This window comes from Meles meles, chromosome 15 (assembly GCF_922984935.1).
Source record: "Meles meles chromosome 15, mMelMel3.1 paternal haplotype, whole genome shotgun sequence".
Lineage (NCBI taxonomy): Eukaryota > Metazoa > Chordata > Mammalia > Carnivora > Mustelidae > Meles > Meles meles.
The window spans coordinates 42,909,502-42,923,109 of NC_060080.1; positions in this window are offsets into that span (position 1 = coordinate 42,909,502).

The window sequence follows — 13,608 nt, forward strand, 5'->3', positions numbered from 1 at the left end:
CATGAATGTGAGAGAAAAAGGAATTTCTTTTTCTTTCTTTCTTTTTTTTTTTAAGATTTTATTTATTTATTTGACAGAGATCACAAGTAGGCAGAGAGGCAGGCAGAGAGAGAGGGGGAAGCAGGCCCCCTGTTGAGCAGAGTACCTGATGTGGGGCTTGATCCCAGAACCCTGAGATCATGACCTGAGCCAAAGGCAGAGGCTTAAGCCACTGAGCCACCCAGGCACCCCCAAAAAGGAATTTCTAATGATGTTCTCTTAGAGTTAAAAAAATTGGAATTTTTTTTTTTTTTTTAGCTTTAGAGCACTAGAAGTATCATATAAACATTGGGTAAACAACCAGTTTAATGATCATTTTTAAAAGGAAAGTGTTACTTATAGATCTTTGAGTATTCTGGGAATTCTTCTGGAAGTAATGAATCATAGAAATCTTATTCCCTTTCTACAGCCTGAAGCCTGGAGTGAAGATGATATAGATGGAGCTTTTGCAATCATCTCACACCTTGAGGACAAAGGCCTAGAAGTGACAAGAGTCTAAATGATTGAAGCCTTTGTGAAACTACTTTAATTGTTCTGTGTATTGTACATTGGGATATCTTTCCTATTTACTGAGTTGTTAACTGTATCTTCTTTCTTGTTTCACCCACCCCAATTTTTGCACATAGGTCTAAACCATAAACTCAAAACAGGATTTCTAAACTATGTTTCTTTGATCTAACTCATCTGGATATCTTCTTTAATGATTATATAATTTTGATGTGTATATTATGGACAAAAGAAACTCTGTACAAAATAAAACATAAAAAAAAAACCACGTAAATAAGTGCATGGCGAACAATGCAGTTAATACCTAAGAAACACACATGGCTTTGAGATTCAGTTTTAAAATTTGCATATTTTTTTGCTGTGGTATTTATTTATTTATTTATTTATTTATTTTAAAGATTTTATGTATTTATTTGACAGACAGAGATCACAAGTAGGCAGAGAGGCAGGAAGAGAGAGAAAGGGAAGGAAGCAGGCTCCCCGCTGAGCAGAGAGCCAGATGTGGGACTCAATTCCAGGACCCTGGGATCATGACCTGAGCTGAAGGCAGAGGCTTTAATCCACTGAGCCATGCAGGTGCCCCCATATGAAACATTCGTCTTTTATTTAATGCTTTCTTCCTTTGGTTGATCAAAGATAAAACATACTGTTGTATATACCTGCTTCCTCTTCACATATTTAATAAAGTATTTTTGGTAGCTTCATACATTTCACAATAATATCTTTAGGTATATGATTAAGTATGTGCATTAATATCCTCTTTGCATAATTAATTAAGTGTATACTGGGAGATTCAGCTTAATTATTTCATATATACTTGTTTCCTTTATTTAGTCATCTTTACCAAATGAATTGTGTACTTCAACTCTTAATATTTAAATATCATTTTATTAATGTTTAACTTCAAATGACTAGATTTATATTTACCTTACTAGTAGAATTAGACAGTGCTAATTATAAAGAATAAATAATCTATTTAATTTACTATCATTAGCCTAATGTCCTTATGAAACTGGGAGTAGGTTGTTTACCTGCAAGATTTAGAAACATTAGCAAAAGAAGCACTATATTGAAAATGTACAATCCACTGTAGGGAATTTGGGTCTATTTCAGATTCAAGGCACTGATACAAATAATGTGAGAGAACAAGCTATTTGGCATTTATTCTCTCATTTTGTGACTTAATAAGTCACTGGTTATTGTTGTGATAAATTCATATTTTTAAACTTACTGTTCAGTTTGTGTCTGTGTATGTTTTCTTCCAGCTGAGCTAATCAGTTTTAATGATGCTTTGTTACTGAGAATCCTTTTAGTGAGGAGTCTTGCACCTTGCATTTGGTTGTTACCAAAGTTGGAGGCATAATTCATGATTTTAAGAAGTTGAAATCAATTTTGGGTAGGCAGGAAAAAAAATATGGCAACATATCTCAAGACATGAAATACAAACTTCAAAGACAAATATAATCATATTTTGAAACTATAAAAATCAAAGCTAATAACAGAATCAGAGAAATGCATAGAGATATCATCTTATACTTGCTTGGAACATGACAGTTCCCAGAGATGGAAAATAAAATCTGCTCTTCCACTCTTTTATTTATACTTCTAAAATACACTCTTGCCAGAGGTTTCTGTTCCTGTTAATTCACAGCGATTCCTTCAACTTCACTCCTTTGGCTCAAAAGATCTATACTAACCTGAAGTCTTCAGATACAAGAAGTTGTGAGTTGTATTTATTTTAGCTACATCTTCAGCATAATTAAAGCTCTCTGTTTGTACCCCAAAGTGTTTGTTGAATTCCCTCACAACTTGTGGTAGGACAGAATGTATCTTAACAGCTGGACACAGCTCAATAACTACTCCTATGTTTTTCTCAACTCCTTTACCCAGTTAAGTGTAGAAATTAATTCTTAAGACTTTGGTCTATTTTGTCTCAATTTTTCATACAAATGAAAGTATCTCCTCCTAATATTTCAGTTGTTCTCTTTAACTTCTCCCTAACTCTCATACTTATTTTTATAAATCTTTCTTCTCAATGTTGTTATTCATTGTTAAGTACAATTTTTATTGTTTCCCTGCTGGGCCATCACTGACTTCATCATTAGCCTGGTTAACCTAGTGGTTTGGAGATGGTCACTGTAACAAATACAGCATAATTTTTGTGAACATGAAAAAAAAAAAAGAAAAAAGCCTTCTCAGAAACATCAAATATAACCATATCCTCTCAAAAATACTGAATCCATTTTGGTTAAATGACTCCTTAAAAACCAGGAATAGCAAGAAAAATTTTTGAGCATGTTGGCTTGGACTAATTTGATTCCACTGTAAAGCTGGGCATGGACAGAAACCTAAATAAAATTGGGATGATTCTTAAATTGGCATTAAATAGTATCTTCTAATTGAAAAGGAATAAAATTGGTTAATGATATCAAGGAGGTGAAATGTGCTAAAATTACAGTGTTCACTAACATCTCCAAGTATTTAAAAATAGGTTATATTGTTATTTATTATTACATATGTTATTTTATAAATTAAAATTATTAATTTAATATTCTGAAAAAATTGTGTGTCCTGTATTTCTGATTCTAATTAGCTGCTGAGAAAAAGGATACCATAGTCCTCCAGCCCTCACCTGTGGGGTATATGTTCCAAGACCCCCAAATGGATGCTTGAAACCATAGGCAGTACCAAATCTATATATACTATGTTTTTTTTCCTACACATTTATACCAATGATAAAGTTTAATTTGTAAATTATGTATAGTAAATTATATATAGTAAGAGATAAACAACTAATAATAAATTATATATAGTAAGAGATAAACAATTATAGAACAAAAAACAATAGAACAATTGTTCTATTATTATAATAATAGATTTAAATAAAACAGAACATTTTTCTATTATATTTAACTAAATATTTAACTATTATATTTAACTAAAAATAGAACAATTATAATAATTTACTATAATGAAAGTTATGTGAATATTTCCTCTCTCTCAAAATATTGTACTGCACTCACCCTTCTTCGTATGATTATGTGAAATGATAAAATGCCTACAGATGAGATCAAGTGAGGTTAATGACATAGGCACTGTGATGTAGAATTGGGCTACTAATGACCTTCTGTTGATAGGATCATCTGCTTCCGGATCATGGTTGATCTTGGGTAATTGAATCCAAGGAAATCAAAACTGCAGATAAGGAGGGCCTATGCACAATACTTTTAATAAACATTAAAATCTTAAACTATTTCAGTTTAAAAGATTATTCCAAGTTATTTTCCAAATGTGATTGCATTAACATTGCATATGTAAAAGAATTCCAATTGTCCATGATCCTGACAACACCGAATGTTGTCATATTTCTTAAATACTGCAATTCTAGTGGATGTAAACACACTGCTGTCTGTCTCTATTTGTGAATGTATGTATGTATTTATTTGATTTATAAATATGTAAGCCTTGTTGGGTATAGCCATTGATCAATTGTCTGAGGTAGTGTTTGAACTGTTTCTGTACTCTGAGTTACTTTTACCCTCTTTCTATACTGTGCATTTCAGAAGGAAGCCATTGTGTGCAGCCCATACTTAAAAAGTGGGAATCATACTCTATCTCCTTAAAGGCAGAGTATCAACATAAATAATTTGGAATTCTGAATAACAGATTGATCTACTTTCTAGCATTTACTTATATAATTATTTATTTTAAATTATTTATAAGTCCATGAGTATGGAATAAATTTTATGCTTTGAATTATGATTCATTACTGCTGTATGTATTGTTTCTCATATTCTGGCTTTATCCATTGAGTATTTTCAGTTGGCTCTTGTGTCCCTTATTTGTATCCTCCAACATCGAAGAGCTTGTTGAGAGCTTCCTTTGTTTTGGGCACTACAAAATGGTCAAGGCTCATCTCATACATTCCTTCTTCCAACTGTAAAGTCATCCATTTCTCCAAGGACCCATAGTTTCTTTTATTGGAGAATATTAGAAAGCTAGATTTAGGCAATTGGATGTATTTTTTGCTGTGGGGTGCTACTGTTTTTAGAGCCTGTCAATGGATGGAGCAGGGAAATCACATATGTATACTAACCTATGTATAGACATATCTATTAATATTTCTATTTTGTTTATATTAAGCTCAACATGTAAAGTAATATTTGCAGCTTGAATTCCATACTACATGAATCATTCTAGTTTCCTCCCCTTGTTTGTCTTAACTTCCTCCCAAACAGTGAGAAATGTGACTATCAACATCTTCTATGCATTTACCTAATTGCTCAGTTCCAGTATATATGCAGAATGATTTCAAAATATTAAGTCGATGTCTGCATGGGGAACAGTTTTTTTAACCAAAATATAGTCCTTTTGTATAGTGTCTATGCCTGCCTTTAATCTTCTAGTCTCCACTCATATCCCATCCCCACTGTACTTTTCCTATCCCCACTGCCTTAGGTGAGTTTTTTACATACAGTACAAACAGTTAGATCATTTTGAACCAGTCTGAATTCCATCCTGATGTCCCTAGGTATGTATGTATGTATGTATACATTATATATATTATATATTAAATATATATATTATATCATCAGATTTAACTATATCCTCTCAAAGATACTGAAACATCAGGTATAACCATATCCTGATTTTATATATTATATTATGTATTATATATATAATATATATAAGTATATGTATAATGTACATACTATGTATATATTATATAATTATACACAATATATTATATATAAAATTATATATAATATACAATTGTATAATTATATACATTTATATATGATATATTATATATACAATATATAATATATACAAATATGTATATGTATTATATATGTTTATATATGTATATATATTAATATTATACATGCAAATGTATGTATATATGTATGTATATATAATATAATTTGTTTACACTAAAGTTCAAATATATAATACATATTAATCTTCATACATTAATGTTCACTTTGTGTTATATATTTTTATGGTACTTGGAAATGCATAGTGTCATATGTAGGAACAACTTTTACAGTATCATACAGAATAGTCTCATCAACCTAAGAAAACAAGCCCTGTGCTTCATCTATTTAATCTTTCCCCATCCCCAAATTGCACACAATTACTAATGTGTGTATCATTTATATAATGTGACTTTTGAGTATTACATATAAATGAGGTCATACAGTAGATAGGCTATGCAGGCCATCTTTCATTTAGAAGTATGGGGTCAAGGTTTATCCACATTGTTTTTTAATTTTTTTATTTATTTCTTATTTTATAAACATATAATGTATTTTTATCCCCGGGGTACAGGTCTGTGAATCACCAGATTTACACACTTCACAGCACTATCCATAGCACATACCCTCCCCAATGTCCAAAATCCCCCTCCCCCTCTCCCAACCCCCCTCCCCCTCACAACCCTCAGTTTGTTTTGTGAGATTAAGAGTCATTTATGGTTTGTCTCCCTCCTGATCCCATCTTGTTTCATTTATTCTTCTCCCATGCCCCTAACCCCCCATGTGGCATCTCCATGTCCTCATATCAGGGAGATCATATGATAGTTGTCTTTCTCCGACTGACTTATTTCACTAAGCATGATACCCTCTAGTTCCATCCATGTTGTCGCAAATGGCAAGATTTCATTTCTTTTGATGGCTGCATAGTATTCCATTGTGTATATATACCACATCTTCTTTATCCATTCATCTGTTGATGGACATCTAGGTTCTTTCCATAGTTTGGCTATTGTAGACATTGCTGCTATAAACATTCGGGTGCACGTGCCCCTTCGGATCACTGCGTTTGTATTTTTAGGGTAAATACCCAGTAGTGCAATCGCTGGGTCATAGGGTAGTTCTATTTTCAACATTTAGAGGAACCTCCATGCTGTTTTCCAGAGTGGTTGCACCAGCTTGCATTCCCACCAACAGTATAGGAAGGTTCCCCTTTCTTTGCATCCTCACCAGCATCTGTCATTTCGTGACTTGTTAATTTTAGTCATTCTGACTGGTGTGAGGTGATATCTCATTGTGGTTTTGATTTGTATTTCCTTGAGGCCGAGTGATGTGGAGCACTTTTTCATGTGTCTGTTAGCCATCTGGATGTCTTCTTTGCAGAAATGTCTGTTCATGTCCTCTGCCCATTTCTTGATTGGATTATTTGTTCTTTGGGTGTTGAGTTTGCTAAGTTCCTTATAGATTTTGGACACCAGCCCTTTTTCTGATATGTCGTTTGCAAATATCTTCTCCCATTCTGTCAGTTGTCTTTTGGTTTTGTTAACTGTTTCCTGTGCTGTGCAAAAGCTTTTGATCTGGATGAAATCCCAATAGTTCATTTTTGCCCTTGCTTCCCTTGCCTTTGCTGATGTTCCTAGGAAGATGTGGCTGCGGCTGAGGTCGAAGAGGTTGCTGCCTGTGTTCTCCTCAAGGATTTTGATGGATTCCTTTCTCACATTGAGGTTCTTCATCCATTTTGAGTCTATTTTCGTGTGTGGTATAAGGAAATAGTCCAATTTCATTTTTCTGCATGTGGCTGTCCAATTTTCCCAACACCATTTATTGAAGAGGCTGTCTTTTTCCATTGGACATTCTTTCCTGCATTGTTGAAGATTAGTTGACCATAGAGTAGAGGGTCTATTTCTGGGCTTTCTATTCTGTTCCATTGATCTATGTGTCTGTTTTTGTGCCAGTACCATTCTGTCTTGATGATGACAGCTTTGTAATAGAGCTTGAAGTCCAGAATTGTGATGCCACCCACTTTGGCTTTCTTTTTCAATATTCCTTTGGCTATTTGAGGTCTTTTCTGGTTCCATATAAATTTTAGGATTATTTGTTCCATTTCTTTGAAAAAAATGGAAGGGATTTTGATAGGGATTGCATTAAATGTGTAGATTGCATTAGGTAGCATAGACATTTTCACAATATTTATTCTTCCAATCCAGGAGCATGGAACATTTTTCCATTTCTTTGTGTCTTCCTCAATTTCTTTCATGAGTACTTTATAGTTTTATGAGTATAGATTCTTAGCCTCTTTGGTTAGGTTTATTCCTAGGTATCTTATAGTTTTGGGTGCAATTGTAAATGGGATTGACTCCTTAATTTCTCTTTCGTCTGTCTTGTTGTTGGTTTACAGAAATGCAACTGATTTCTGTGCATTGATTTTATATCCTGACACTTTAATGAATTCCTGTACAAGTTCTAGCAGTTTTGGAGTGGAGTCTTTTGGGTTTTCCACATATAGTATCATATCATCTGCAAAGAGTGATAGTTTGACTTCTTCTTTGCTGATGTGGATGCCTTTAATTTCCTTTTGTTGTCTGACTGCTGAGGCTAGGACTTCTAGTACTATGTTAAATAGCAGTGGTGATAATGGACATCCCTGCCATGTTCCTGACCTTAACGGAAAAGCTTTCAGATTTTCTCCATTGAGAATGATATTTGCAGTGTGTTTTTCATAGATGGCTTTGATAATATTGAGGTATGTGTCCTCTATCCCTACACTTTGAAGAGTGTTGATCAGGAAGGGATGCTGTACTTTGTCAAATGCTTTTCAGCATCTATTGAGAGTATCATATGGTTCTTGTTCTTTCTTTTATTAATGTGTTCTATCACATTGATTAATTTGCAGATGTTGAACCAACCTTGCAGCCCTGGAATAAATCCCACTTGGTCGTGGTGAATAACCCTTTTAATGTACTGTTGAATCCTATTGGCTAGTATTTTGGCGAGAATTTTTGCATCTGTGTTCATCAAGGATATTGGTCTGTAGTTCTCTTTTTTGATGGGATCCTTGTCTGATTTGGGATCAAGGTGATGCTGGCCTCATAAAATGAGTTTGGAAGTTTTCCTTCCATTTCTATTTTTTGGAACAGTTTCAAGAGAATAGGAATTAATTCTTCTTTAAATGTTTGGTAAAATTCGCCTGGGAAGCCGTCTGGCCCCGGGCTTTTTGTTTGTTTGGAGATTTTTGATGGTTGTTTCAATCTCCTTACTGGTTATGGGCCTGTTCAGGTTTTCTATTTCTTCCTGGTTCAGTTGTGGTAGTGAATATGTCTCTAGGAATGGATCCATTTCTTCCAGATTGCCAAATTTGTTGGCATAGAGTTGCTCATAGTATGTTCTTATAATTGTCTGTATTTCTTTGGTGTTAGTTGTGATCTCTCCTCTTTCATTCATGATTTTATTGATTTGGGTCCTTTCTCTTTTCTTTTTGATAAGTCTGGCGGGGGTTTATCAATCTTATTGATTCTTTCAAAGAACCAGCTCCTAGTTTCATTGATGTGTTCTATTGTTTTTTTGGTTTCTATTTCATTGATTTCTGCTCTGATCTTTATGATTTCTCTTCTCCTGATGGGTTTAAGGTTTCTTTCTTATTCTTTCTTCAGCTCCTTTCAGTGTAGGGTTAGGTTTTGTACTTGAGACCTTTCCTGTTTCTTGAGAAAGGCTTGTACCACTCTATATTTTCCTCTCAAGACTGTCTTTGCTGTGTCCCACAAATTTTGAACCATTGTGTTTTCATTATCATTTGTTTCCATGAATTTTTTTCAATTCTTAATTTCCTGGTTGACCCATTCATTCTTTAGAAGGATGCTGTTTAGTCTTCATGTATTTGGGTTCTTTCCAGCTTTCCTCTTGTGATTGAGTTCTAGCTTCAGAGCATTATGGTCTGAAAATATGCAGGGAATGATCCTAATCTTTTGATACTGGTTGAGACCTGATTTGTGACCCAGGATGTGTTCTATTCTGGAGAAGGTTCCATGTGAACTAGAGAAGAATGTGTATTCTGTTGCTTTGGGATGAAATGTTCTGAAGATATCTGTGATGTCCATCTGGTCCAGTGTGTCATTTAAGGCCTTTATTTCCTTGTTGATCTTTTGCTTGGATGATCTGCCCATTTCAGTGAGGGGAGTGTTAAAGTCCCCTACTATTATTGTATTATTATTGACGTGTTTCTTTGATTTTGTTTTTGTTTTATATAGTTGGCTTCTCCCACGTTAGGGGCATAGATATTTAAAATTGTTAGATATTCTTGTTGGACAGACACTTTTAGGATGATATAGTGTCCTTCTTCATCTCTTATTATAGTCTTTGGCTTAAAATCTAATTGATTTGATATTAGGATTGCCACCCCCGCTTTCTTCTGATGCCCATTAGCATGGTAAATTGTTTTCTACACCCTCACGTTAATTCTGGAGCTGTCTTCACGTCTAAAATGAGTTTCTTGTAGGCAACATATAGATGGTTTTGTTGTTTTTTTTTTTTTTTTTTTTTACCTATTCTGATACCCTGTGTCTTTTGATTGGGGCATTTAGCCCATTAACATTCAGGGCAACTATTGAGAGATATGAATTTAGTGCCATTGTATTGCCTGTAAGGTGACTGTTACTGTATATTGTCTCTGTACCCTTCTAATCTACTACTTTTAGGCTCTCTCTTTGCTTAGTGGACCCCTTTCAATATTTCCTGTAGAGCTGGTTTGGTGTTTGCAAATTCTTTCAGTTTTTGTTTGTCCTGGAAGCTTTTTATCTCTCCTTCTATTTTCAATGATAGCCTAGCTGGATAGAGTATTCTTGGCTGCATGTGTTTCTCGTTTAGTGCTCTGAATATATCATGGCAGCTCTTTCTGGCCTGCCAGGTCTCTGTGGATAAGTCTGCTGCCAATCTAATATTTTTACCATTGTATGTTATAGACTTCTTTTCCCGGGCTGCTTTCAGGATTCTCTCTTTGTCACTAAGACTTGTAAATTTTACTATTAGGTGACGGGGTGTGGACCTCTTCTTACTGACTTTGAGGGGGGTTCTCTGCACCTCCTGGATTTTGATGCTTGTTCCCTTTGCCATATTAGGGAAATTCTCTCCAATAATTCTCTCCAATAGACCTTCTGTTCCCCTCTCTCTTTTCTTCTTCTGGAATCCCAATTATTCTAATGTTGTTTTGTCTTATTGTGTCACTTATCTTTCGAATTCTCCCCTCATGGTCCAGTAGCTATTTGTCCATCTTTTGCTCAGCTTCTTTATTCTCTGTCATTTGGTCTTCTATATCACTAATTCTTTCTTCTGCCTCATTGATCCTAGCAGTGAGAGCCTCCATTTTTGATTGCACCTCATTAATAGTTTTTTTTTTTTTATTTCAACTTGGTTAGATTTTAGTTCTTTTATTTCTTTAGAAAGGGCTTTTATATCTCCAGAGAGAGTTTCTCTCATATCTTCCATGCCTTTCTCGAGCCCGGCTAGAATCTTCAGAATCATCATTCTGAACTCTAGATTTGACATATTACCAATGTCTGTATTGATTAGGTCCCTAGCCTTCAGTACTGCCTCTTGTTCTTTTTTATGTGGTGAATTTTTCCTCCTCATCATTTTGTCCAGATAAGTGTATATGAATGTGCAAGTGAAATACTAAAAGGGTGGCAAAGACCCCAGAAAAATGCACTTTAAGAAATCAGAAGAGACCCCAAATCATGGGGGGGAGAAAGGGGATAAAAAGAGGTTCAGAAAAAAAAAATTAAAAAAAGAAAACAAAGAAAGAAAAAATGTAAAAAGAAAGAAAAAATATATATATTAGATAAACTAGTTAAAAAACGTTAAAAATGAAAAGGTAAAACTTAAAAAAAATTAGCAGAAGATGAAAAAAGAATGAAAAAAAAATTGAAAAAAAAATTGAATTAACTGCAAGACTAAAGAGTCATGGGTAGAAAGCCATGAGTTCCGTGCTTTGCTTTCTCCTCCTCTGGAATTCCGCTTCTTGTCCTAAGTATTGAACCTGCTTTCCTTGGTAGATGATCTTGGTCCTGGCTGGATTTTTTTGTTGATCTTCTGGGGGAGGGGCCTGTTGTAGTGACTCTCAAGTGTCTTTGCCTGAGACTGAATTGCACTGCCCTTACCGGGGCCGGACTACGTAATCCGCTTGGATTCGCTTTTGGGAGCTTTTCTTCCCTGAACACTTTCCGTAGAGTTCTGGAGGATGGGAATGGAAATGGTGGCCTCCCAGTCTCTGGCCCGGAGGAGCCGAGAGCCGGGGGCCCCACTCCTCAGTGCGCTCCCAGAGAACTGCGCCCAATCACTCCCTTATCCCCGGTCTCCAGCCACGCTCCGAGCTCACCCAGCCTGTGACCGGTTCAAGGTAACCCGAGCTGAGAGCTCAGTCCTTGGCTCTGTCTCTGTAGCTGGCTTCCCCATTCTAATACCTGTGAGCTCTGTGACACTCCAACACCCCCGATCCTTCTGTGACCCTGCAGGACCTGGCGCCACGTTGACCCCACATGGGCTTCACCCTGGTTTAGCCTCTTAGAGCAATGTCCCTCAGTGGAACAGACTTTTAAAAGTCCTGATTTTTGTGCTCTGTTGCTCTGCCGCTTGCCGGGAGCTGGCCCTTCCCCCTGCGGTCTATCATCCCGTCATTTTGGATTCACTTCTCCGCCAGTCCTACCTTTCAGAAAGTGGTTGATTTTCTGTTTCTAGAATTGCTGTTCTTCTTCTCTTAGATCTCCCGTTGGATTTGTAGGTGTTTTCAATGTTTAGGTTAGCTATCCAGCTGATCTGCTGCTACTTGATGTAATCTCAGCCTGCTACTTCTCTGCCATCTTGACTCCTCCCCTGGTTTATCCACATTTTTGCATGGCTAGCTGGATCATGCCTTTTTGTCACTGAATAGTATTCTATTTTATGGATATACCATAGTTTTTATATCTGTCATCTTATTAAGGACAACTTGACTGCTTCTAGTTTTGAGTGATTATGAGGAAAGCTTTTAAAAGGTCAGTGTCCAAGTTTTATTAAGTCCAGCATGAGATTTCAAATCAGTTGTACAGTTGTTATTACCTGAAACATTTTGCATTCTCCAAAAGAATGTGACCTCCTATTGCTCCGCATCCTCAAAAGTATGTGGTATCAGTTCCTTTTTTCTTATTATTTTGATTTTAGCCATTCAAATATGCTTATAATCATAATGTATTATTGTTTTAATGTGCATTTAATTTCCATTTATCAAATGGTGTTTAGCATCATTTCATAAGTTTATTTGCCACTTCTAAGTCTTTTTGGTGAGTTTGTTCAGATCATTTATTTGCCCATTTTTATATGTCATTTTTCATGTATATATAATTATTTTCAATTGTGATAAAATAATATTACAAAATTAGTCATCTTGACCATTTTAAAAATACACAGTTCAGTAGTTTTTTTTTTCAAGATTTTATTTTATTTATTTGACAGATAGAGATCACAACTAGGGAGAGAGGCAGGCAGGGAGAGAGAGAGAGAGGAGGAAGCAGACTCCCTGCCAAGCAGAGAGCCCGATGCGGGGCTCGATCCCAGGACCCTGGGATCATGACCTGAGCGAAAGGCAGAGGCTTTAACCCACTGAGCCACCCAGGCGCCCCTCACAGTTCAGTAGTTTTAACTATATTCAAATCATTGTACAACATATCACTAAGACTTTTTCAACCTTGGGAAACTGAATCTAATATGCATTCAACAGTAATATTTCCATCTCTTCCCAAGCCCTTGGCAACCACCACTCTATTTTCTTTTCTATGAGTTTGACTACTTTAGATTCTTCATAAAAGTGTAATCATATAGTATTTTTCCTTTGTGATTGGCTTATTTCACTTAGCGTAATTTCCTTAAGGTTCAGTCATGTGTTGCCCATTTTTATACTGGGTTATTTGTTTACTTAATATTGAGCTTATGAGAACTTTGTATATTTGGGATGTAAGTACTTTATTTGATATGCGATTTTCAGGTATTACCCCCAGCCCCCCCAGTCTTTGATTTGTCTTTCTGTTATCTTAATATTTCAATATCTTAATAATATCTTAAGCAGAGCAAAAATATTTTTTAAATAAAGTTAAAAGTTAAATTTTTTAAGATAATTTTTAGGTTCACAGCAGAATGGACTGGAAAGCAAGGAAAGTTCCCCAATATTCCCTACATCCACACAAGTACAGCCACTGTGGCAATAAGCAGTTTGTTAGGTCATGTTGGACAATGCAAGCGGGTGACAGCAGAGTGAGAGAGAAACGAATAAGGAAATGAAAAAAGA